This window comes from Rhinolophus sinicus, chromosome 17, assembly GCF_057876585.1.
Source record: "Rhinolophus sinicus isolate RSI-liver-muscle chromosome 17, RSI-T2T, whole genome shotgun sequence".
NCBI lineage: Eukaryota > Metazoa > Chordata > Mammalia > Chiroptera > Rhinolophidae > Rhinolophus > Rhinolophus sinicus.
Window position 1 is genome coordinate 68639220 of NC_142517.1, and position 22230 is coordinate 68661449.

A 22230-nucleotide genomic window follows, 5' to 3' on the forward strand; every position below is an offset into this window, starting at 1 on the left:
TTTTATTTGTAATGAATCAGTAAATCTGACCTTCATTCCATATGCCTCCTTAATTTATGGTGAATAAAGTAATGCTGATTTTTCAAAAATTAATACACAATTTCAAGCCACCACGTTTCCAAATTATAATATTTCCAATGGCAAATAAAATAACATGCTGTCCGTGCAGTTAGTGATTTGAGGCAATTTGAACATCGTGATAAAAGGAGGGGGGGATTACAAGCAGTGTTATAATTAAAGGTCTGTTGATTCTTCAGTTTAAATGCCATTGTTGAAAGATTTTTCACTCAGATGTCAAAGTCTGTGGCCAGCCAAAACTTGGCATGCTAGAACTCAGCCCAGGAAAACATTGTGTTCTACAGATTTAAAAACCAAAATCTGTTAGGAACAGAAATGTTGGGCTTGGGCTGATTTCTCATGAATCAGAACCAGAGCATAGCCAAATACCATCTCCTCTCTATGAGAGGAAGTAGTGCAGGTGGATATTAATGGGCAATGTTTGTTCAGATGGAAAATGAAGGGAAATCATCGTTAGATGTCATCATACAGAGCGCTGGGTTAAAGTTGTATATAGTTAAAGCATGTTTCTTTGAGAAATTTGAAACATTTTAGAAGTTTCTAGTTAGTTTTTCCTGGGTGATTAAATGGGGAGCCATATTTACCCATCTTCCAAAATTTTCATATTGAGGTTCAGTCTCTCCACATTGCATCCCTTGTTAGTAGAGAACATCGAAGCAAAACTTTATTTGCTTAATTCACCACATAGAAATATATTTCCAAACACCAGGCTTCCTTTTCTTTAATTTAAAGATTACCAGTGTCTGGTAGCTGCCTCTAGCTAACCCATAGAATTTCTTTTTTCCTCCAAAGAATATTTTAAAATAATTTGCCCGTTTGAGCCAACTTTTTTTTTCCTTAAAATTTATTGGGGTGACAATGGTTAGTAAAATTACATAGCCAACTTTTAAAGATCAAGAGATTTCACACAAAAATACCCAGATTTTTCCAGCTTCTCTTGAAAATTTGAAGATCTGGCAATATCAGACCTACATTTTCACATGGCACCAATATCTGGAACTGAGTAATGGCTGTTCCCTGAGACAAGCCATGTCTTCTCCAGTGTGACAACATCTCTGTCACCCCATATTTTGTGCCATACCATTTTACTCATTAATTCTACCACCCTGGCTCCTAGAGGCATTTGATTTTCTTTTCTTTGCTTGTGATAGATGTGTTGTTTCTTTGCTTTTTTTGCTTGTGGTATTAAATTTTAAAGCTTCCAAATATTTCTTCCCAATAAATAATAGCATTGCAAAGGCTATGCACACGGGTACTCAACAGAGCTTATATTGAAGATGACAAAAATTGAAATGTGACCAAAATGTCCAAAAATAGGGGATATCTTAAATGTATGTTGATGTATCCATGGAATGGAATACTATCCAGTGCTTAAAAATGTATGTCTTGAAAGAATGCAGGTTACAAAACAATGTATGCAACAAAATTCCTATTCTGTAGGAACAAAAAAAACCATATTTATACATATAGGAAAAGGCTCAAGTGATATCTCAGGACAGTATTAGAAAAATATATACATATATATATACATAAATAAGTTAACAAATAAGCCCCAAGGGTACCTTTTATAGATCTCTTTCCATATGGCTTTCTTACTCCATTTGACCCAACAGTTGGAACATGTCCTGAAGCTATTTTTCAATTTTCTATCTAAAGCTGATTATTTTTCTTGCTTTTACTCTTTAAAGGATACAGTCAAGAATAAGATTTCCATAGTGATTTTAAATACTTAAAAAAGTATTTTTGCTTGCCCACATAATAGACTACCACCATGGAGAAGCAAGAGAACCAATTACTGTGTTGGCCTAGAGTTGGTTTGTTCTTCTAACGCACCTTTTCTGATACCAAAAATTATTAAAAACTTTTTAAAAGCATCTTAGAACAAAAAAATTACACATAAATATGCACTTAATAATATGACTACAGAAACTCTTAGGGGCTGGAATTGAAACTCATCATTACAAAGGCATCAACTTTGTACCAACCATAAGAAACAAAGCTCACAGGTAAAAGCCATCTAAGCAGTTATGGAAATTCTTCTGATCCCAGCACTTAGCACAATCCCTAGCAGATAGGAAAGGCTCAAAAAGTATATATTTGTCAAATAAAATATGAATAAATTTGCACTCCCACGAAGGAACAATTGACCTGTGCAACTGAAGTCAGTCATCTTTTAAATAAAACTCAAACAAAATTGAGACTTTACTCATAAAACTTCCCGATTTAGTATGGGTGCCTCAGAGTTATAATAATAATGCCATACAATTTTTCCCAGGGGGAAAATATGTTTCAGTGTGTGGTTGAGTGCATGATGAGTCTGGGGAAAGAGTAGAAAAGAATAAGAGGGGGGTTTTCAAAGATGAGTGATGAAGACTTCAGCTTCAAAATATGGCAGTGTTTCTGATTTGACTGTTTTGACCATCTATGTCCACTTCTCTAGCGCATTCTTCCTCCTTGGGCTCCATAGCATCTGTTTTCATGATTGTCTGAATTCTCTTTCTTGCTCCTTCATGCGTTCTCCCTTCATCTGCCAATGGAATGTAAGTTTGCCTCTCTTTCTTCCATCATTGCATTCGTGAAGTCTGTGGGCACTTTCATAGAACCATATAGCTGCTACCACACGTTCCTATCACCTCCCTGAAGGTCTGAGTATCTAGTCCTGGCCTGTAGATTCTTGTACTACCGTCTTGGGTTTCCAGCTGCCAGCTGCACATTGCCGCCTGGATGTGCCACCCACAACATCTCAAACTCCTGCTGCTGTCCTTGGAGTATTCTCAAAGCTGATCAAATCCACCCCAAATATATTTTGTGCTTTCCTATCCCTATTCTTTTATTCTGTACCCCTTGCCTAAAACCTATGTCTCCAAATTCTAACTGTTGGAACTTTTCCCATATACCAAAGTCCATCTCAAACACCGCCTTCTGCAAGTAACTTTTTTCAGTGGCCATCATCACATGATGCTGCTCGAGCCACTGAACTGACAGAATTTTGTGAGCAGCCCTTTATGGTATTCCCTTTTTTTGCATTATGTTTTAGTTATGTGGAGTTTATTCTCTGCCATATTCCAAAAGGTTAGGTTTTTGGCTTCTTACCTAACCTTTGTAGCTATTTTCTGGAGCTTAGCTCCTAGAAGAGTCCTTTATTCATAGCAGGTACTCATTAAATATATATTGAATTAAATTGGGTTTATATATAGATAGTTGTACATGTTATGATTTGAAAGACCCAGAAAGTTCACCTTTTCAAAATGTTTCCTCTACTTTCCAGACCATAAGATCTGGTTTTGGAGACTTCTTCTACAAATAGGAATTTTCTACTAAATTGTATCTTTTTGTTACCGAGCAAATAAACTGTTGACTCGTTAATACTTGAGTTCCCCCACCTTCTAAGATCCATTCATTATCACCTAAGAGGGAATAAAGTCTTAAAAGAATAGGCCACGGGTCAAGTACGTTCTCAAGAGGGTAACAAACAGGAAAAAGTCCACAAGAGAGTAACTTGGGCAGTGCCACTTACAAGTTGTATGCCTTACTCTTCTCATCTGTAAAACCAGACAATAGTAATTCCTACCTTATAGAGATGTTATGAGAACTAAGTGAATAGTACTAAATACTAATTAATAAATAATAATGTACTTGGAATAATATCTAGCACAGTATAAGAACTAATAAGTTTCAGCTATTAAATATTTATGTATGGCATATTGGCATATACATAATATATATAATCATATGTATATTAAATATATATGTGTATACTTGATATATATATATATATATATATATACATATGTATATATATATTTAACAATTATTACGGTTGTTGTGATTGAACTTGATAGAAGATCCCAAAGAAACTTAAATAGCCAAAGACCTTAAGTGCCAGGGGATGGAGCATATAAAAGAACAGAGAACATACAGAGAACAAACTGATAGTTGCCAGAAGAGAAGAGGTGGGGGAACGGGTGAAAAAGATGAAAGATAAGAGATACAAACTTCCAGTCACGAGATGTAATGTACAGCTTAGGGAATATAGCCAATATTATCGTAATAATTTTGTACCATGGCAGATGGTTACTAGGCTTATTGTAGTGATCACATCGTAAGGTACATAAATGTTGAATCACTGTGTTGTGCACCTGAAACTAATATAATATTGTGTGTCAACTATAGTTTAATAAAAATAGAAAAGAGAACAGGCTTTGTCCGACAGACAGGGGTTGACAGTGCCGCCTTGTCACTGTGCCCCTTGGGGAAGTGCTCGCCCTCTCTGAGCCTCAGTTTCTTCGTCTGCAAAACAAGGACGCCTCATATTTTATATTTGCTTTGAGGGGTAAGTGAGCTTTTGTTCTCCCTCATCATTTGGAGCTTGGATCTCTTTCTTTTAGTGATTCCTGTCCTTTTTCTGAACTTTGCATTTGTTTTCTTGACAGTTAGATTCCAGACTTTTTGTTTTACACCAAACTTAGATGAAACAGGTGGCAGTATTTCAGAAAAACAGTGGCAGTACCAGCTAATAATTTCAAATTATTAATAATGCAGTAGTGAAATGTTAAAATATGTACCAATTAATATGCACCAAGCCTAACAGAGAACAAATACTTACCCAAGTCTGGCTAAATCCTTAATCTAGAACAAACTTACCAGTCAGACCCAGGTTTCTTGTTTTTTAATGAAATATGTTCTACCTATGGAAATAATTAACTAACTGTGGTAATCCACAGATTTTACAGTGGTCATTTTTTAAAAGTACAAGAATTCAATATTTACTAAAAAGTCCTTTCCACATAGTCCTATCTGAAAGGAGTTTGTGGGGGTTGGTGGGAGAAGAAAAAAACAAAGGAAGAAACGATCTTGAAAATATCTACAAACTCCCAAATATTTGGATCTGAAAGAAAAAGAACCTTGTAATGTACCTTCTCACAGTCAGGCCTGTCCTTGTAGTGCTGTGATGTGGCACTTAATGCTCTAGGGGACGTAGAGCAAGTGTTACAAATGCAACCAAAAGTCTCATGAAAATGAGCCTCTTAACAGTGTGTGAGCTGGTCTGCAATGGCCTCAGGAAATCCCCCCAGCTATTCACGTCCTTTTTATCCACTACATTCTCTGGCTGTAAGGGAAACCTCACTTCACCTCCTTGACCAGATTTGAGCAGACATTGATTTGGTTACCCAGTGCTTTATTTATTCATTTATTAGTCTTCATTTGAATTGCACCAGAACAAAAGAATGTATCTTTTCTTCGCATTAACTTAAGTTTCAGGATGTGCAAATGTGTGTTTGGGAGCAAGTGCATATTTATGGTTATGTAATTTTATGGATAGCTTGCTTTAATTTAAAATATTTTCCGTCAAAGCTGTGGTACATGGAGCCTCACCACCACCACCACCATTGTGCAGAATGACTGTGCTTGACACATGAGCTGAATTCCTTAAAATGTTGCATGTAAAGTGAGCTTTTTAAAAGAGAATCATGTTTTTCTATTCACTTCTATAATTAGGCAGGTTAAGTGTCACATGGGAAAAATAAGTGGCCCAATGCATAATTTAAAAAAAAAAATTAAGAACCGCAACTTCATCTCAGTGATAATGATGCATTTATCTATGGGCACTTTATGTGCCTTTATTGCCCCCAAGAAAAGCCAATAAGAAGTAGAGCCAATTAAACAGCAGGTATTTTGGAAGCAAATGCTATGTGTAAACCACTGTACTGGAGGCAATGGGAAATTCAAAGAAATATAGTCAGGGTTTATCCTCAGGGAGCGTATAGTCTATTTAAGGATACATGGCAGAAAAGGTGGGGTTATATGCAACAATTAAAGATTTAAGTAACACTTCAAGATATTCAGACATGTTCTTTGCACAAATTATGTTAATGATTTATATTAAAATATACTACATAGTTAATTGCCCTTCCATTGAAAGGACTCATTAATTGGGTACCATATATACTCACAGTTACCTAAATACCAACAGTGTATGAAATCTTCACACGAACTTGACTCACAGATTTGTTTAAACACATTTTGGGCAATTCAAGCAGTAAGAATTTGCACTGTGGCAGAATACACGTTCCTGTCCTTTTCAGTGTTGAATATCCAGTAGCTTTACTGCAAATTTTCCTTCAGGAATGCTTGTTGAACTAACAGACATTTCTAAGTAGATGTCTGATATTAAGCAACCAAGGAATAGCCTCTGAGGATATTTTCAGTCCTCAATATCAGCTTTGGATGTCATGCTTTCTTCGATTTTGTAATATTGCATTTGTTTTTACTTAGAGACTATATTCAAAGTAGAGTTGCCCAGAACACAACCATAATAAATTCTGCAGCAGTGTCTATTTAATGAATGACTGGTCAGAATCAACGCAGAGATCATATAGGGACCTAATCTTTATTTACCACTTTAGTTATAACCGACAAAGAGATTAATGTAAGTTCAGGGAAAACCAGAGACGTATACACAACTTAAATGTCTAAAAATATGCAGACTACCTTGCCCATATTTGTATACACACCTTTATTCTTCTGCTGTGGTGTAAATAATAACAATATCATCATGCCAAGCTAATGGAATCTGTAGCTTACAAAGCATTTTGGATACATCATCTCTTTTGATCCTCACCTTGTGACCTCAATAACTTGTGAGACTGGTAAGACAAATATTATCCACATTTTACAAATGAAAAAAATCTATGAAGTTTAAAAGGACAGATGACTTGCCTAATGACACAGAGCTCTTAAAAGGTGCAGCTGCTTCTCCTGATGCACACATGACTGGCAGAGGAAACAGCCACGCAAACAGAATCTTTGCTGTACCACAACTGTCCTGCAAGGCCCAGAGGAGCTGCCAAAATGGGAGCTTTAGACTCTCATTTTTAGAGAATGGAAGAGCTCTCAGGCCCAAAAGCATACCTACTATGATTTCATGCAAGAAGTTAGCTATCTTTTCTAAGGTGTTTTTTTCCCACTTGTGCAGTGCCAGAGACGTATACACTGTGACGTATACATTCGTCAATACTTTGAATTTTTTTTATTGCTCAGCAATTGTATAAAATCCTCATGATTTTCCATGGAAATCATGGTTATATCTCAACTGGTTGTGTCAGAGTTTTTTTTCCAGCTCCCTAAGAGCTGGGACTTCACTATCTAAAAAAGTCTCAATCCTGATCTGGACAGCCCTTCCCACCTACCAGGATTTATGGTTTTTTTCCATTGAACAATCTGTGAATATAATCATTTGTCTTTGAGCAGGCTTCCTGGCGCTTCTTACTTATTGAAGAATATGATATGGAAATGATGGAGATCATGGGCCACTTTACTAAAACTGATTGTCACTGGGAATTGATAAAGAAGTGTGGTTCTGAATCCCACAAGCCACAGGCTTTCATTGGCAATATAGAATTCAGAGCTGTCACTAAATTGTTGCCACCTGATGAATAGAAAAGGTAGAGCGATGAATAGAAAGGTAGAATTTCAAATCAAGAAATTCAGTACTTAGTTCAGGAAACTTGGCTCCAGAAACATTCATCAGTGGGTCCTCCATTCAATATTGCTTCCTTTAAGGGTCTACCGACTTCCAGCCTTCACTTTGGCTGGAGACTTAGACCTGACATCTTGAATTTCTTGAAATTTTTTCTGTTACTACTTTGGAGCCTCAGTTAGTGTGAAATATCAAGGCCATATCCCCAACACCTTGGTCCCAGGACAGTGGTAATCCAAATTAATGTTTCTTCCATAATAAATAATCCTGCAGTTATAAAACATTTTCATATTCGTGGTCTTGTTAAGTCCTACACAGTAGCCATTTGCATAGATGGGGTGTTATGACTATTGTCATGTCGTCATCATTCCCATTTTGTAGATGAGGAGATACACAGACTAACAACATGCTCTGAGGTCACATAGCTGGCGACAGACCCACAGTTACACCCAGGGGAGCAGGTCGTCTCATCCACGTCAACATGTTCTTCAGGAGTTTTGCCGAACCTCATAGATTTGCCCTAGGACAGTGGTTTTCAGCCACGTTCTAGAATTATCTACAGGACTTTTTAAAATATAGCCATTCAGATGTCTACCTCTGAGTGTCTAATTTAGTAGGTCTGGAGTAGGGCCCAAGGATGTATTTTTCTAGCAAGTTTCCAGGCAATGATGCTGTGAAAACTCACTCTGTCCTATAGATTGTATACAGTAACTTAATGGCAATGATACCTCAAGGCAAGATAGTCTCATAAAAAGGAGGTATGTGCTGCGTGATGCTTCTTTTCTACATTTCTGAACTCCATTAGGAAAGAGCAGAACAAATGTGGAGTGGGGGCTAGCAAGAGAGTGCCTGACTGTTTAGAATGAGTTTTGATCTTCTGGCACATAAGAAATGGACAGCAAGACCCTTCAGTTTGCTTTTAACTGGAGATTGTTGTTGTAGATTAACTTTGAGATGTGATTGCCAACCCACCAATGAAGAGCTGCTATAAGACTGGACATGGGCAAATAGGATTATATGAACCTACAGACAGCTGATCCATTAACCAGCAATCTTCAGATAGATTTCTCCATGTCAACCTGGGAGGTTCTTAATGGCAAGAGGGAAAGACCTAGTCTTGACCTGTTCTAGTAAATATATTTCTGAAGACTGGTAAGAAGTTTTTGTACCACCAGCTCAGTTTGAACCAACAAGGTAACATATCTGCTTTAAAAAAAAAAAAAAAGCTAAGAAATATTTCAGCTGTGTTGTGAGATCTTGTTCAGATCAAGGTAGCTGATGGTAGGGCTGGTTCCTCTGAAGGCTCTAGGGACTGACCTTGAAAAGCCTAGAAAAGGCTCCTTGCCTTTTCTAGCTCTTGGGGCCATCTGTGCTCCTTGGTTCATGACTTCTTCTAGAATAACTCCATCTCTTGTTTCTGTCATCACATCTACTACCAGCTCTGATCCTCCTGCGTCTCCTAAGTACCCCTGTGATCACATTCAGAGCCTACCTAGATAATCCAGAATCATCTCCCCATCTTAGTATCCTTAATTTAATCACACTCACAAGAATCCCTTTGCCACTCATAGGTTCTGGGGGTTAAGACATGGATATCTTCTGCAGGGTCATTATTCAGCCCACTGCAGGGTCGTTATTCAGCCCACCACAGCCCTTCATAGGAATATAGTGCCCCTTTCTCAGCAACAGAAGGCAAGAGTGTGACTGAGGCAGGCATTGGGCCAGGACGCAGGAGAACCAGGTTCCAGAACTATTTTTGCTTCCACCAAGTTGTGTGACTTTAAGCTTGCTTGGTAAATGCCTCTGCCACTCTGCTCTTCTCTGCAAACTGAAAGAACCAGGGATTCTCCTAAATACCTCCTAGGTCTAAGAGTCTATGCTTCTATAAAATCCATCGGGCTGTTTCTAGATGACCTTTAAATTTAAAACCAAGGCCTTGCTTACCACCTCTAATATTCAGTATAAATCTTGTCTAATTTTCTTTTGAATTCAAAATTCATTTAAATTTTGAGTTTGAAATGTGTTAGCTAAGGACTTCTTGCCATCAAAACAGTGGTGAGACTATAAAAATCACCTCTACAAGTGTGTTTCACTAGCTAATTCTTAGGTATCCTACCCAATGATACTACTTTCGTCTAAGCAACAAATCACTAATCATAGGGTAATAATATACCCCTTTCACATATTGGAAACTTGAGGCACAGAAAGAATAAGTTGCAATTGCATATGAAGAGCTAGCAGAGTTGGCAGTTGTTGTCTCCAGCTCTTCTGAAATATTATCTACCACCATGGGCAGGTGTGATGCCAGACAATACATTAAGCAGACCAAGCCGAGTATAAAGACTTTATCCAAAGATCTGTCTAAAGGCATGAGTGACAAACCAGAAGACTGTCACTGAGTGACTGCTGTCATTATTACAGGGGTCAGGGAGGTGGGAAAGTCCTGGGGTTTTATTCTTTTTTTTTTTTTTTTTTTTTTTTAATTTAATTTGGCCTAGAACTTGACCACTGAATCTCAAAAGGAAATGGGCTGGTTTGAGACAAATCTCTCTAGAGCAGTCGAATCATCTCATAATCACAGATTTTAAATGATGATTTACAGAGGGCCACGAAGAATAATTTGGAGGAAGTTTATAGGAAGGAAGCTTTGAGAGCTGAACCAGAAAAGGTGCTTGAAAGTAAATCAAATTATGGCATACATTGAATTATGGCATTTATTATAATGTGCAGAGTATGCATGGAATTTTGAACTAAAAGCTGAGGAAGCAAAGGTCTAGAAACTCTCATGCATAGTAAATAAATTAACCTTTTATTCCCTTACTTTCTGTGTATCCTATATTTGGTGACTTGTTCATACAAATGTACACTGAAAAGAACTAATAATCCATGCTCTGCCATGGGTACATTTGACTATTGCGCTCACAATTAAAATGTATGCCTGCTGGAGATTTTCTTTGGTATCCTGTAGACACAGTCAGTGTTTCAAAGGCCAAGAATGCTTTAGGAAAGGGAGAAGTCTTGTGTCTGTGTATGACTATCAAACTTTCCTAAACTTATTAAATTGGAATCCCTTGTCCTCTTCTCCTATAATTTGAAGACTATTCTAATATGTTTGGCAAAGAAAAATCTTGCCACATAAGTCAGGGTCTAATAACTGGATTAATGACTGTTCTCAAATCCATGAGTTCAGTATACTATATCACTCGGGACATAGTCTCTCTCACATTCTACTTTGTAAGATCAATTTCCATTGCTATTTTTTTATGCTGGTAACTACATAGTATAAAGAAATGAGCTTATCATGAGCAGGTCATCAGCTCTTGGAATATCTGCCCATGAGGAAAAGAAAAAAAAAAATGTGATTGGAATCCTGTCACCAAGGAAATGGTTTAAAAATCTGTTTATTTCAGTGCCAAATGAAGACCTTAGCATCAACTAGTTATTTTGCAGTAACTTTAATTCTTTTGCCCATTCATTCATTTACTGCATGCATGGCTAGTAAACACTAATCATTTAGAAAAAAAGGAACACCCTACAGATTATGAAAACCTTAAATATAACTATATGTTTGTGTGTGTTCATATGCTTTTTTAAAGAGCACAGTTGTGACAGGAAGTGAAGAATGGCATGGTCGGAGAAAAATTAAAGAGACACGATGTAATTATCTGAACTGGAATTAAGCCAATTAATAACCCATGTGCTAACACTACCCTCAAAGTGCTGAAAATGCCGTCAGGTACTTAAATGCCCTGGGTGGTCATAGCCAATGAGCTTCACCTCATCCATTTTCAACACCATGCAGGGAAATGGGGACATGGGGACATGGCTCCCCTCAGCTTCTGAGGAAGGGCTGCCACCAGATGTGAGCTACAGAAGAGACACAGATTGTATAATCCAATCACGAGATTCTCTCAAGTAATTGTGCACAGATTTTCACTTATTTTTAATGAAATCAAAACACTGGTGTTTTATGCATTTGCTCATTTATTCAACACATATTTACTGAATGCCTACTGTGTGCCATCCCAGCCTCATGGCTGAGGATGCAGGCTTTACCATCAGTTGCCTGGATTTCATCTCCAGCTCCACATGTACTAGCTGTGTGAGTTTGAGCAAGTTACTTAATCCTTCTATGCCTTGTTTTTCTTTCCTACGAAATGAGGATTGGTAGTCCCTAATTCTTAGGGACTAAAGCCCAATAAAAAATGTAAAGTGCTTAGCAGAGCACCTAACACAAATCAAGTACTCAATAATATGTTGGTTATTGTTATTATGAGCCAGGAATCATACCAAAGTCTGGAAACCAAGAGATCCAACAACCCTCACATGAGCCTTGAATTTTAGATTCCAGAACTATGGGGTTCTGAACTTTATAATCTCTGCTGCCAACCCTTTCTAACAGAAGTCCATATATTCGATCCTTGCTTTGCTATGTGCATTCATGTCTTGTACCTGCATGCTGTGAATATTAACACACTCAGCATGTCCATACAATGCAGTTTTATTTATTTATATCCTCATTTTATGCCTTCCTCAATAATAGTTACCATGTACCGACCAGCCACGGACTTCACGTTAGCTCACGTCATCTTGAAAATAACCTCATGGGGTCAGTTTTATCACCTTTTACAGATAGGGAAACTGAGTCTCTGAGAGTGGTTGTGACTTAGGAAATATTATAAAGGTCTGTTTGACTCCACAGCTCATTCCCTTTTTGATTCAGTTTACCCAGCATGCACGTACCAAGCATTTCACTGCTCTTCTCTGGACTCTTGCCTCTCAGGAGCTTTGAGACCTGCAGGAGGACCTCACCAATGTCAAAAATCATTGCTCTCTCCTCCCCCTAAATTGGTTGACTGTGGACCATGTGTTTTTGACCTGTCACAGCAGCCACTGTTAAAGAGGCTGGTGTGCAAATAAACTAAATGACTCTGGCTATGACTTGTCTCAGATTACTTGCCTTTGAGTGGGCTCCCAGGTGTCTGACATTTTTCAGTTTTCTTCTTACAACCTAAGTAGCGACGTCGTTGCTAAAGCATGACTGAGAGATAGTTTTCGCTTTTATATACACCATGATTCTTGTTTTAGGACAAGAAACTTCATCTCTCCAGTAACATCTGATGGCACTGTTCTCTTCATAAGCACCCCTTTCCCCCTTAAAAAGAAATTTACTTTCAATTATCTGTTGTCAAGAGGGAAATCCTTACTGAATATGATCATACATGTCCAGAAGAAAGATACCATCAAATACGTGGGCAGATAATCGTTTCCCCTTTCTATTTTAGGAGCTCGTTTCAATTGAAAGCTATAGGAAAAGTTGCCCCTAGCTAATCTTTCAGGCTGAAAATCTCACTCGTGGTTTCAAACAACATTGGAAGCCAAAAGACTCAATCTCTTTCACCCACCGTGTGCCTATATTTTAAAAATGAGTTGTGTGAGAGAACCACCCTTTTTTACATGGTGATATATAGCACACAGTCTTCACAGAGGGAATTGCAAAGTCAGGGAGAGGTTTTGTAGATCAGTGCACCAGCCTTTGCTGGCCTGGAACGTGGCACCAGCTATACTTTGCTGAGACGGGGCCTCCACAGTGTTCCATTTTTCTGCTTTTCTCTGAGAAGGAATTCAGGACTTACATCCCTATCCCTAGAGTTCAAAATGGACCAAAAATATTGCTACTTAGACTTTTTTTTTTTTAATTGGAGGTTTGTGCATTCATTGTATAGATGGAGGAATCTCGTTCTTGTGGAGATGAGGGTGATTGTCATACCTGTTGGGCCAGAATCATTAAAGAAAGCTGGAGGTTAGCTGGTATGATGGAAAGATCCCTGGCCTCGTGGACTGCTGCAGCTCGGGTCCCAGTGTCCTGGCCATCACGCCTGTCCCTGTGATTTATTAGACTGAATGTCTGGGCCTCAGTTTCCTCATCTGCTACATTATGGCCTTGGAGAGATTGATCTCTGGGGCTTTTCCCCAGCTCTGGTGTCCTCTGGATCTGCGACTCGCCGTCAGTGTCTGCCATCGTCTGCCTTGCCAGCTCTGTTTGTCACAAAGATTAATCCATTTTAACTGTACCTTGGAGTGCTCCTGGGAGAGGAGGAGGGATGGGCTGTTTTGCACCTATTATTGCATCAGAACTTTTGCCGTTTGAGACGAGATCGTGCCGTGCCTAAAATCTGTCTGCCTCTCTGCCTGTGCTGATCTCTGGCCACGGTGCCTCTTCTTCCAGCATCCACCTCCCTCCAAGATCCAGACTCGGCATCCGACTGTACCTGTCTTGTTCTCTGCAGCATCTGCCTGCTACACTCCCAGACCATCGTTAATAAACTTTCACACATTACACGCAGACCCTAATATGTTTGCGCCTGCACATAAATATCTACCGTTCATAAAACTAGGGGAGAAAACTCCATTTTTTAAAAAGACCTCTATCCAGTGCCATTTGTATTTGCACTTTTTGTTTAGTTGTAAGTTTTAATAGTTCCCCCTTTGAGGATTTGTCAGTACGAGCAGTATTGCTTATCAGAACACACCAACAGTCTTTTTGTAATATTCGCTTTTCCCCTTTGGTTCAGCCGAGCCTGCTGACAGATCATTCAAATTCAATTGTTTTATGTCTAAGCCGAACAGCTAATTAAAGTAGGGATGATTAACCTGACTGGCAGTGTCGCTCTCCCTCTCGCGCGCTCTCTCTCCCTCTCTCTCTCTCTCTCCCTCTCCCTTTCTCTCTCTCCCTCCCTCCTGTTCCAATCAGTCTTTTTCTCACTCTCTCTCCTTCCGTGTCTCTCTCTCTCTCTCTCTCTCTCTCTCTCTCTCTCTCTCTCTCTCTCTCACCCCCCCTCTCTCAGTCTCTCTCCCTCCCTCGGTTGGTCTCTCTCTCTCTCTCTCTCTCTCTCTCTCTCTCTCTCTCTCTCTGTCTCTTGCTCTACTGTTTTTTTTTTTTTTTCCTCTCTCTCTCCTAAACGTGGTCTGCTTGCTGATGGCAGAATGGCACTCGGAGATTTGTGCATTGTGTCTGGTTTCCTACGGGCAGGCTGACCCAGTGCCTCCAGGGACTTATCAATAGACCACTCAGAAGAGACACAGACAGGAGAGAGGAGGAGGGGTGGGGGGAGAGAGAGAGAATCAATATCAAGAATAGAAGGAGCTCCGAAGCCATTTTTTTTTTAAAGAAGTATCGGGACTTGGGAGAGGGTGACAAAGAAGGTTTTTCAAAGAGGCAGTGGAGGAGGTTCTAATAAATTTGGAAGGAAACAGTTCCCTGTCTTGGGAAAAGGAGAACTCCTGACTGATTAGCATTCACACCAGGTATGAGATGTTCGCTACCCCTTATCACTGTGTCGCAACGGAGATGGAAAAGCCTTTTTTTTTTTTTTTCCTTTTTTTTTTTTTTTTTTTTTTTTTTTTTTTTTTTTTAAGGAGACTGAGGGAGCATGTATTTCGCTATGTTTGTTGTTGGGGGGTAAGGAGGGTGGCGTGAGATCTGTGGGCATTTGTGTATGGGAGCAGAAAGAATGGAAGCAGTACAACGGGGGTGGGAAAGAGTATGGAGTGTGTTACTGTCTTCCCTGTCTTTGTGCACCCCTGGGGGGTTACCCAAGTTCATTTCTAGCAGGTGGATTTAGACGGGAGTTACTTAACGCTTGACCGCCAGTTTTGAAAAAAAAAAAAGAAAAAAAAAAACGCTGCTTCCTATGTCTATTAAAGGAAGCTCCAATCTCTCTCTCTCTCTCTCTCTCTCTCTCTCTCTCTCTCTCTCTCTCTCTCTCTCTCTCTCCCTCTCTCCCCCCTCCTTCTATCTCCCTCTCTCTCCCCTTCTCTCTCTCCCTCTCTCTCTCTGCCCCCCCCCCCCCATCTCTCTTCCCCTCTCTCCCTCTCTCTTCTTTTTTTCCTCTCTAACCAGACAGCGGGAGGGTTCCTGGCTCCCAGCCAGCCCAAAAGCCTCTAAGTGTTTTGCACTTGTTTCAGGGAGTAGCTGCCCGGGGATTTTTCAGCATTTTCACTAGAGAACAAAGAGTTCTTTACAAAGGGAAGGGGGGTGGGGGGGAGTCAGCTTAATGTCTGATATATGTTTTTCTATTTTTATTAGTTTTTCGCCTAAAAAGAAAGAGACAGGAACAGAACATTCACTCTATAAAAACACAAAGACATTCAAAAGAAATCCAGTTATCTTTTTTCCCCATCACCCCAATATATATACATAAAAAATAAAAAGGAAAAAGACTAATTAAGTTAGGTATGTTGCTCTTTTCTCCTCTTTTAATCTTTCTAAATCCAACTGTTCTTATGCTCACTCTATGCTATTTTTTTCTACTCACAGTAAAAGTTGTTCAGGATGCATCTTCTCTGATCATCTCTTGCCCCTTTCTGCATCCCCAAAATCCTGCAGAGGAGAGAACAAGAGTCTACCAAATAATCAATTTAGTGTCGAGAACATCTTCTACTTTTGCCACTTGGGTAAAAAGTTAATTATGGAATTTGGGTTCCCAAAATATCAGTGGGGTACATTAGTTCATTCGGTCTCACAAGTTTTTGGATCCATCTGTTTAAAAGGTGTCACTTGTCAGTTATTAAGAAAGGTACAAAGGGAGTAGATATTTGTATTTTATCTTTGTTTCTATCTAATTACATAAATGACAAAACGCCCAGATAGCTTACTTGCCCCCATCCATGATACACTAGTTCAAGCGAAATACAGTACAGACCGAGATTTTTCAGTGATTCTGATTGTCGTGTAGCTTTGTGTTCTCCATTTGATTTTTGCCTGTGCATGTGTATTTTTTACCGTGAATTTGTGTTTGTAGCAAACATTCTACAGTGCTTATCATTTTCAAATTAATGCTCCCACAAAAGAAAAAGAAATCAGCATGTGATCTGTATGTGCAAAATGTAGTAAACAATTCCATCTTTTATGTATGCTGTACATTTATACTTTTATCCTAATATTTTGAATTATAAACCCAAGGAAATGATTTCTTTCTAAAAGTTATCCTAATGCATTTCTATTTCATTTGTCATTTGGCAATCTTTTTAAGGTACCTAATAGAAACAAAATTGAATAAGGGGAAATTTTTATAAGCTCCACAAAAATTTTATATATTATGTATAGTACCTAACTACAGATAACTACTTTACTAAGTGGAAACTAGCTACAACCGTCGTTTCAAGATTCTGAAACTCTTTTATCTTTTTCATTTACTGAAAATATAATCTATTTTTTGTCCCTGGGGAGGGAAAATATAGATATATACATTTTTATACATTTTTCCATATTTTTATATGTATATAACTGCCTCTTAAGGGTGTAATACATAGAAGGGCAAAGTGTGATGTCTAGTCAGTAAACCCTTCTGACTAGGAGGTGTAAGCGCCTTACTTTTGAAGTAACTTCATAACAAGGAGTCTTGGGGGTGGGGGAGAAACCTTACTGTGTAGTGTTGCCTCAGTAATGACCCTGAGAGAAAAAACAAAAGCTAGGTGGCCAGTGTTTGCACTTGAACTCCATGAAAGACATTAGAATTGGGGGGACTTCTGGCAAATCCAAAATTTTCTAGAGTAGCTTACTTCTTACAGTTATGTTTTCTTCAGGAAAATTCTTGTATTGCCTTCAGACTTTTGTATACTTTTGTAGAGATTTTTGAATGCTTTTAATAATGCTGAAGGAGAAAAAGATCTTTTAAAAGAAAGTCATCAAAATAAGAGAAAAGAAAACTCGGTCTTCAAAAAGTTTTATATTGAAAGCAAGTTATTTTTTCCGTGACTTGTTTCTGATCCCCCCCCCCACACACACACACACACCACACACACACACACACACACACACACACACACACACACACCCCGAAATCTTTTGTTGCTCTGGGCTGTTGTGCTTGTATTTTTGTTTTTTGTTTTGTTTTTTGCTTTTGCCTTTTTTTTTTTTTTTTTTTTTGGCAGGGGGTCTATTTTTGATGTGACCAACAGGGTCTGTGAAAGGGGTAGAGGGATTATGGTAAGAGGCTGTTACTGAAACCTGGACTATCCCCTCTTGATCCCAACTCAGGCAGCTCCTATCAGCTAGTTGTGCCGCCAAGAGTACAGTGAAAGGTGATAGCTGTCATTCTGGGATTCTTCATGGATCTGACCTGAGAGTAACACATTCACAGTCGAGGAGAAAAGGGAAAAAAAATTGAGGAGGAGGAAAGAAAAGCTCTTTGAGCTGGAATACACTGGCCCTTTCTTCCTGTAGGCAATCCGCTCTAGTTCTTGGCGACGTGTCCTGCACTATCAGATATCATATGACTTTTTATTTAGATTCCTTTTCGGAGAATGGCCTGTTAGGACTCTGTTTGTTTTCTTTTATTTAATTTCCTTCTCCCTTCACCCACTAGTTTTGTGTATCTGTGTGTGTGTGTGTGTGTGTGTGTGTGTGTGCACGCGCGCATGCATATGTGTGTGCAATTTTTATCTTTGTTTTTGTTCTGTTGATCTGATGCTTTATTTAAGGACAAAGCTTTAATTATTTCAGTATACTAGTTTAATCATTTGCCAAAAAGAAACCTCATTCTAGGCGTTTTGGGGGGGTCGATTTTTAAACACATCCATTAACACATGAGGCTGGAGATCCTAAATGCTTGCTGGTCGGCCCTTGGCCCACTCCCTCACCTTAATTTAACCCTCCCCCTCATCAGCATGCACAGTAGTATAAGTTAGGAAACACCTGTGCTGAGTTGAGAGGGAAATAAAAGTAGAAGCAACTTCTTTAAATCTGCACTCCTAGTTTCACTTTAATAAACTTTTTTTAATCGTTGATTTTTTATTTTTTTTTTATTTTTTTTGGCACCTTCTGCTGAGCTTGAAAGCATCAGAGATACTGAGAGATGTCTGTGGAGCTTTTGTGAGGCCAGCTGAGCACCCCTAGAAAGTAGACCAGGGTCTGCAAGTCATTCAGAGACTTAAGAATTAAGTGAGAGATTTAAATAAGATCTGTGAGATCTGTGGGCTGTGCAGGGTTTGGTGATAGATGGGAAAATGGAATACTTAGGGGAACTCAAGGAGGAGGGGAAAATTCCAACCCAGGGGTAACACAGGCATTCCTGCTGCAATTAATACTTTAAAAACCATATTTAATCATTTTCTTTTATTTTGTATCGCACGAAACTTAACCAAAGGACATGCTTTCCTCTCATGCTTGCTATGTGAAACAGAGGAATTATACTGACATCATTACAGGGTTTCTCCTAAATTTTTTATGTATTTCTTTTTCAGTTTTGAAGATTGCAGATTTTAGTTAGCAAAAGCAAAATATAACGTCTCTAGGTATGCAAATGTTTGTCTACACATTATTCTTCTTGCTACCTAACTTTTCTATATGTACATAATATATCCTGTTTGTATCAAGATTTTGGGGGTTTTTTTTAATAGTAAAAAGCAAGACTGCCTTGAAGGTTCATATGACCATTGCATTCTTTAAACCCATAGTTTTTAGGTCTTTGCTACTTTCTCTAAAATTATTTTTTATAGACCTTAAATTTCTAATGCCTTATGATAGCCAGAGGTGAATTTTGTTGAAAGTTGGAGGAAAATCTATTCCACCCCTTTAAGAGTACCCAAAAGGGAAGGGAGAACTATTTTTCGTTCAACAAAAAATTTTAGAAGCCTTTTTTCCCCCAGCGGAGAACTCCAAAACAGCTTTGTCTCAGAACGTTAAACTTGGCATGGATAAGAAATGTGAGTTTTGCTTTGTTTGAGGAAATTTGTTTTTGAATCAACAATGTTATAAATATTTTTAAGTTGCCTGCTGAGCATGCGCTGTATCTGACTTTATTCATAGTTTTAAACACACACCAAAGTGCAGTCTTCTGAATGGCCACAGGTAAGGCTGTTGATTTGTATGATCTTTCTCAGAGCCACCTTCAGTGAGTCTTCTCAGTTTTCCAGAAGGGAAAAGAGTGAGAGCTGAGTGTAGACCTGGACTCCCTTCTAAAAATCATAGAGCAAGAGTAGATTCCCCCATTAAGGCTTGCACATTACACTTAGGGTAAGTACTATTCAACTTTCCTTTCTTATAGGAGTCGCCTGCCTTAACTTTTCAGCATAATACTAGCAGAGTAAATTTTTTTTTAACTCAATGAGGTATTTGACTGAAGTAGAAAATTTGTAGATTTTTTTAAGGGCGTCTATTGTGCATAAATTTGGGGATACGAGAATTTGCCAGTGAAATGATAGCAGCTCTGTGCTTACAGAGCAAAGATGTGCTAGTCTGAACATGCCTGAGCTCATCTGGAATCGAAAGCTAAATCTAGGTGGGCCTGTAATAATACCAGAAAGGGAACACATGTATCTTTTGTGCAACCTTCTTTTTTTTCTTTTTTTTTAAGCCAGGCATCCAAAGGGAATGACAAAGAATTGGGTTCTCTCTTATTTAATAAGTAGTCATACTTTGCTTCTGGAGACATATATTTCCAGTTGTTTTGTTTTGTTGTTGTCATCACTGTTGAAGTATATTCTTTCTTGTCAGTGATTGTTAACACTTTTCATTTTTCAGAATGCTTTATTTCCATTAATTCGTTTGATGTTTCCTCACTTGGTTACCTTTCTCACGTCTGCGATGACCCTCTGAGGCTGTGCAATTCTTATTGATTCTTGCCAGAATATATTTATTCATTAGCTGTTTGTTATAGTTATGGTAGAGGTAATCTCGTTTTTCAGGCCTTTATAACAATCCAAAATTTTTTTCATTTCGAGGTGAAATTTCTCAGTTATTCTTAACTCAGAACTCAACTTGTCTTGCAAAGGCTTGAAGAAAATCCAATTAACCATCTTTAGAGAACTAAATGTTCTAATAAATGCAAATGAATTTTTTACAATATACATATTGATATGCAATGCTTTTCTAATTTGTTTTTCCCATACTTTAAAACAGTACCTGAAAATTAAATGTATTTTTTTTTAAAAAAGGGAAAGAAACCTGCCAGGTTAATGCTGATATTTTAAATGCCCAGTTTAAAATAATTCAGTTTTTATTTCTATGCATGTATTACCTTTCAAAGTCATTCATTAATGCTTCGTGCAGATATACGTATATATATGTATAATATATATATGCACACAGAGAAATGACTCCACTTTACATTTATATTAATTCTATTTTTACATAAATGAGGGTTAGCATTAATGCAAACTTTTATTTATTTTTTTTATTTTTCTGTAATTTAAACATCCAATTAATTGTTGCCTCCATCTGATTATTTAATATATGTATATACTTATTAATATCTATTTGTAGTCTAATAATTTATCTTAATTTATAAAGTATTTTTATAAGTCTTACACACTCCCGAATATTACGCAGCTATATTAACGTTCAAGTTTATATTAACGTTCAGATTTATTCAGATACAATTTGCTTGTTCCGTATCAGTTACTGTGTTTTTTTTTTACTTTCCCAATCTATAAAGACTGTGACGGTTTTTTCCTATATGTGATTTCTATATGTCTTCAGTATTCTGAAGAAGAAACTTTTTAACCTTGTAATCTCCTGAAAAGCTTTCAAACAAGTGGGAGAAGTATTTTTACCTTGCTACTCCCTGGTCTGTCTGTCACTCACTGTACTCACCACCAGCAACCCTGAAAAAACAACAATAATAAACATGATAGGATAATTTTTTCTGATCACAGAACCGGGAAATACCAAAGGAAATTGTGGCACATGAAGGAAAGTGCCAAGAGCTTCTTCAGTAAGATCAGCTGTTTTCGTACTTTTTTTTTCTTTCCTGAATTGTGTTTGTGACTTTTTTGGCTTGCTAAAGTACACCCCCATCATCTTACGAAGCCACAGCAAATTCCCAATGCCACAACAACACTATGCAGCTGGGAAGAGCCCCGAAGAGCTTGATCCTGGGTGGCAGCAGACTTCCCTAGCAGGGATGCAAGGCAGGAGGAGTAAGTAGGCTGCTCTTCTCTTTGCTTCTTACCTGGGCTGCTCAGCTGGCCAGGTAGAGTGATTTTCTTTCTGTCATTTTTTCCGTCAGCTATCTGGGGCTTTTTCTTCAATCAATCACCAGTGGCCTTCTACATCTTTCCGGGGATGATTTACGTAGCAAAGCATCCCATTCTTCTTTTATATGGAAACATGGAAAGCTTTGAAGATTGGGAAGGGCAAAGGAAAGAAATTCAGGGTATCTGGGAAATATTCAGTAAGGTGTCAGAATCAGAGCCGGGTTTTTTTGTTTGTTTGTTTTTTTGTTGGTTTCTTTTTTTTTTTTTTCTTTTTTTTTTCTTTTTTTTTTTGGTCTGTAACTTTTCTATTCCCTCCAGAGTCTCTGAGAGGTTGAAAGTGGTGAATGGGATAACTTAGGATAACTATAGGGTGCAAACGATGATCTAACTGATTCAGTAGATGGAGCTCTTCCCCCTAAGTCTGTACTTACATTAACATCCCACTCTAATTTGTGGGGCTCTCAGTTTTAAGGTGTGTCATACTACACATGTAAAACCGAGGGTCTAGATGGCCAGAGAAGAGATTTCCTGGCAGTTCTCAAAAGAGATGTAGCATTTGTTCTAAAACACAAAACATAGTGCAGGAAGGAAATAAAGATGGGTGGGAAATGAAGTTTACATATCTAAATTTCTCCCTATCTGTTGATGTTCTTAAGTATGAAGTTAAAGCCTAGCACTTACTGTACAAGTGA

General features: G+C 38.2%; 1 protein-coding gene across 18 annotated transcripts in view; it reads left to right on the top strand.

Moving 5' to 3' along the window:
- ZBTB20 (zinc finger and BTB domain containing 20) overlaps positions 1-22230 on the top strand; it is a 777577-nt gene that overhangs the window by 622626 nt on the left and 132721 nt on the right. For 2 of the 18 annotated variants that reach the window (XM_074331598.2, XM_074331605.2), the window contains exon 1: positions 14513-14866. The exons of 14 other annotated variants lie outside the window; for them this stretch is intronic. The gene's annotated coding sequence lies outside the window, so the exon portion shown is untranslated. Of the gene's footprint in view, positions 1-14512; positions 14867-19452; positions 19578-22230 lie in introns of those variants that run through there. 2 more of the 18 variants (XM_074331599.2, XM_074331608.2) reach the window with 1 other exon arrangement.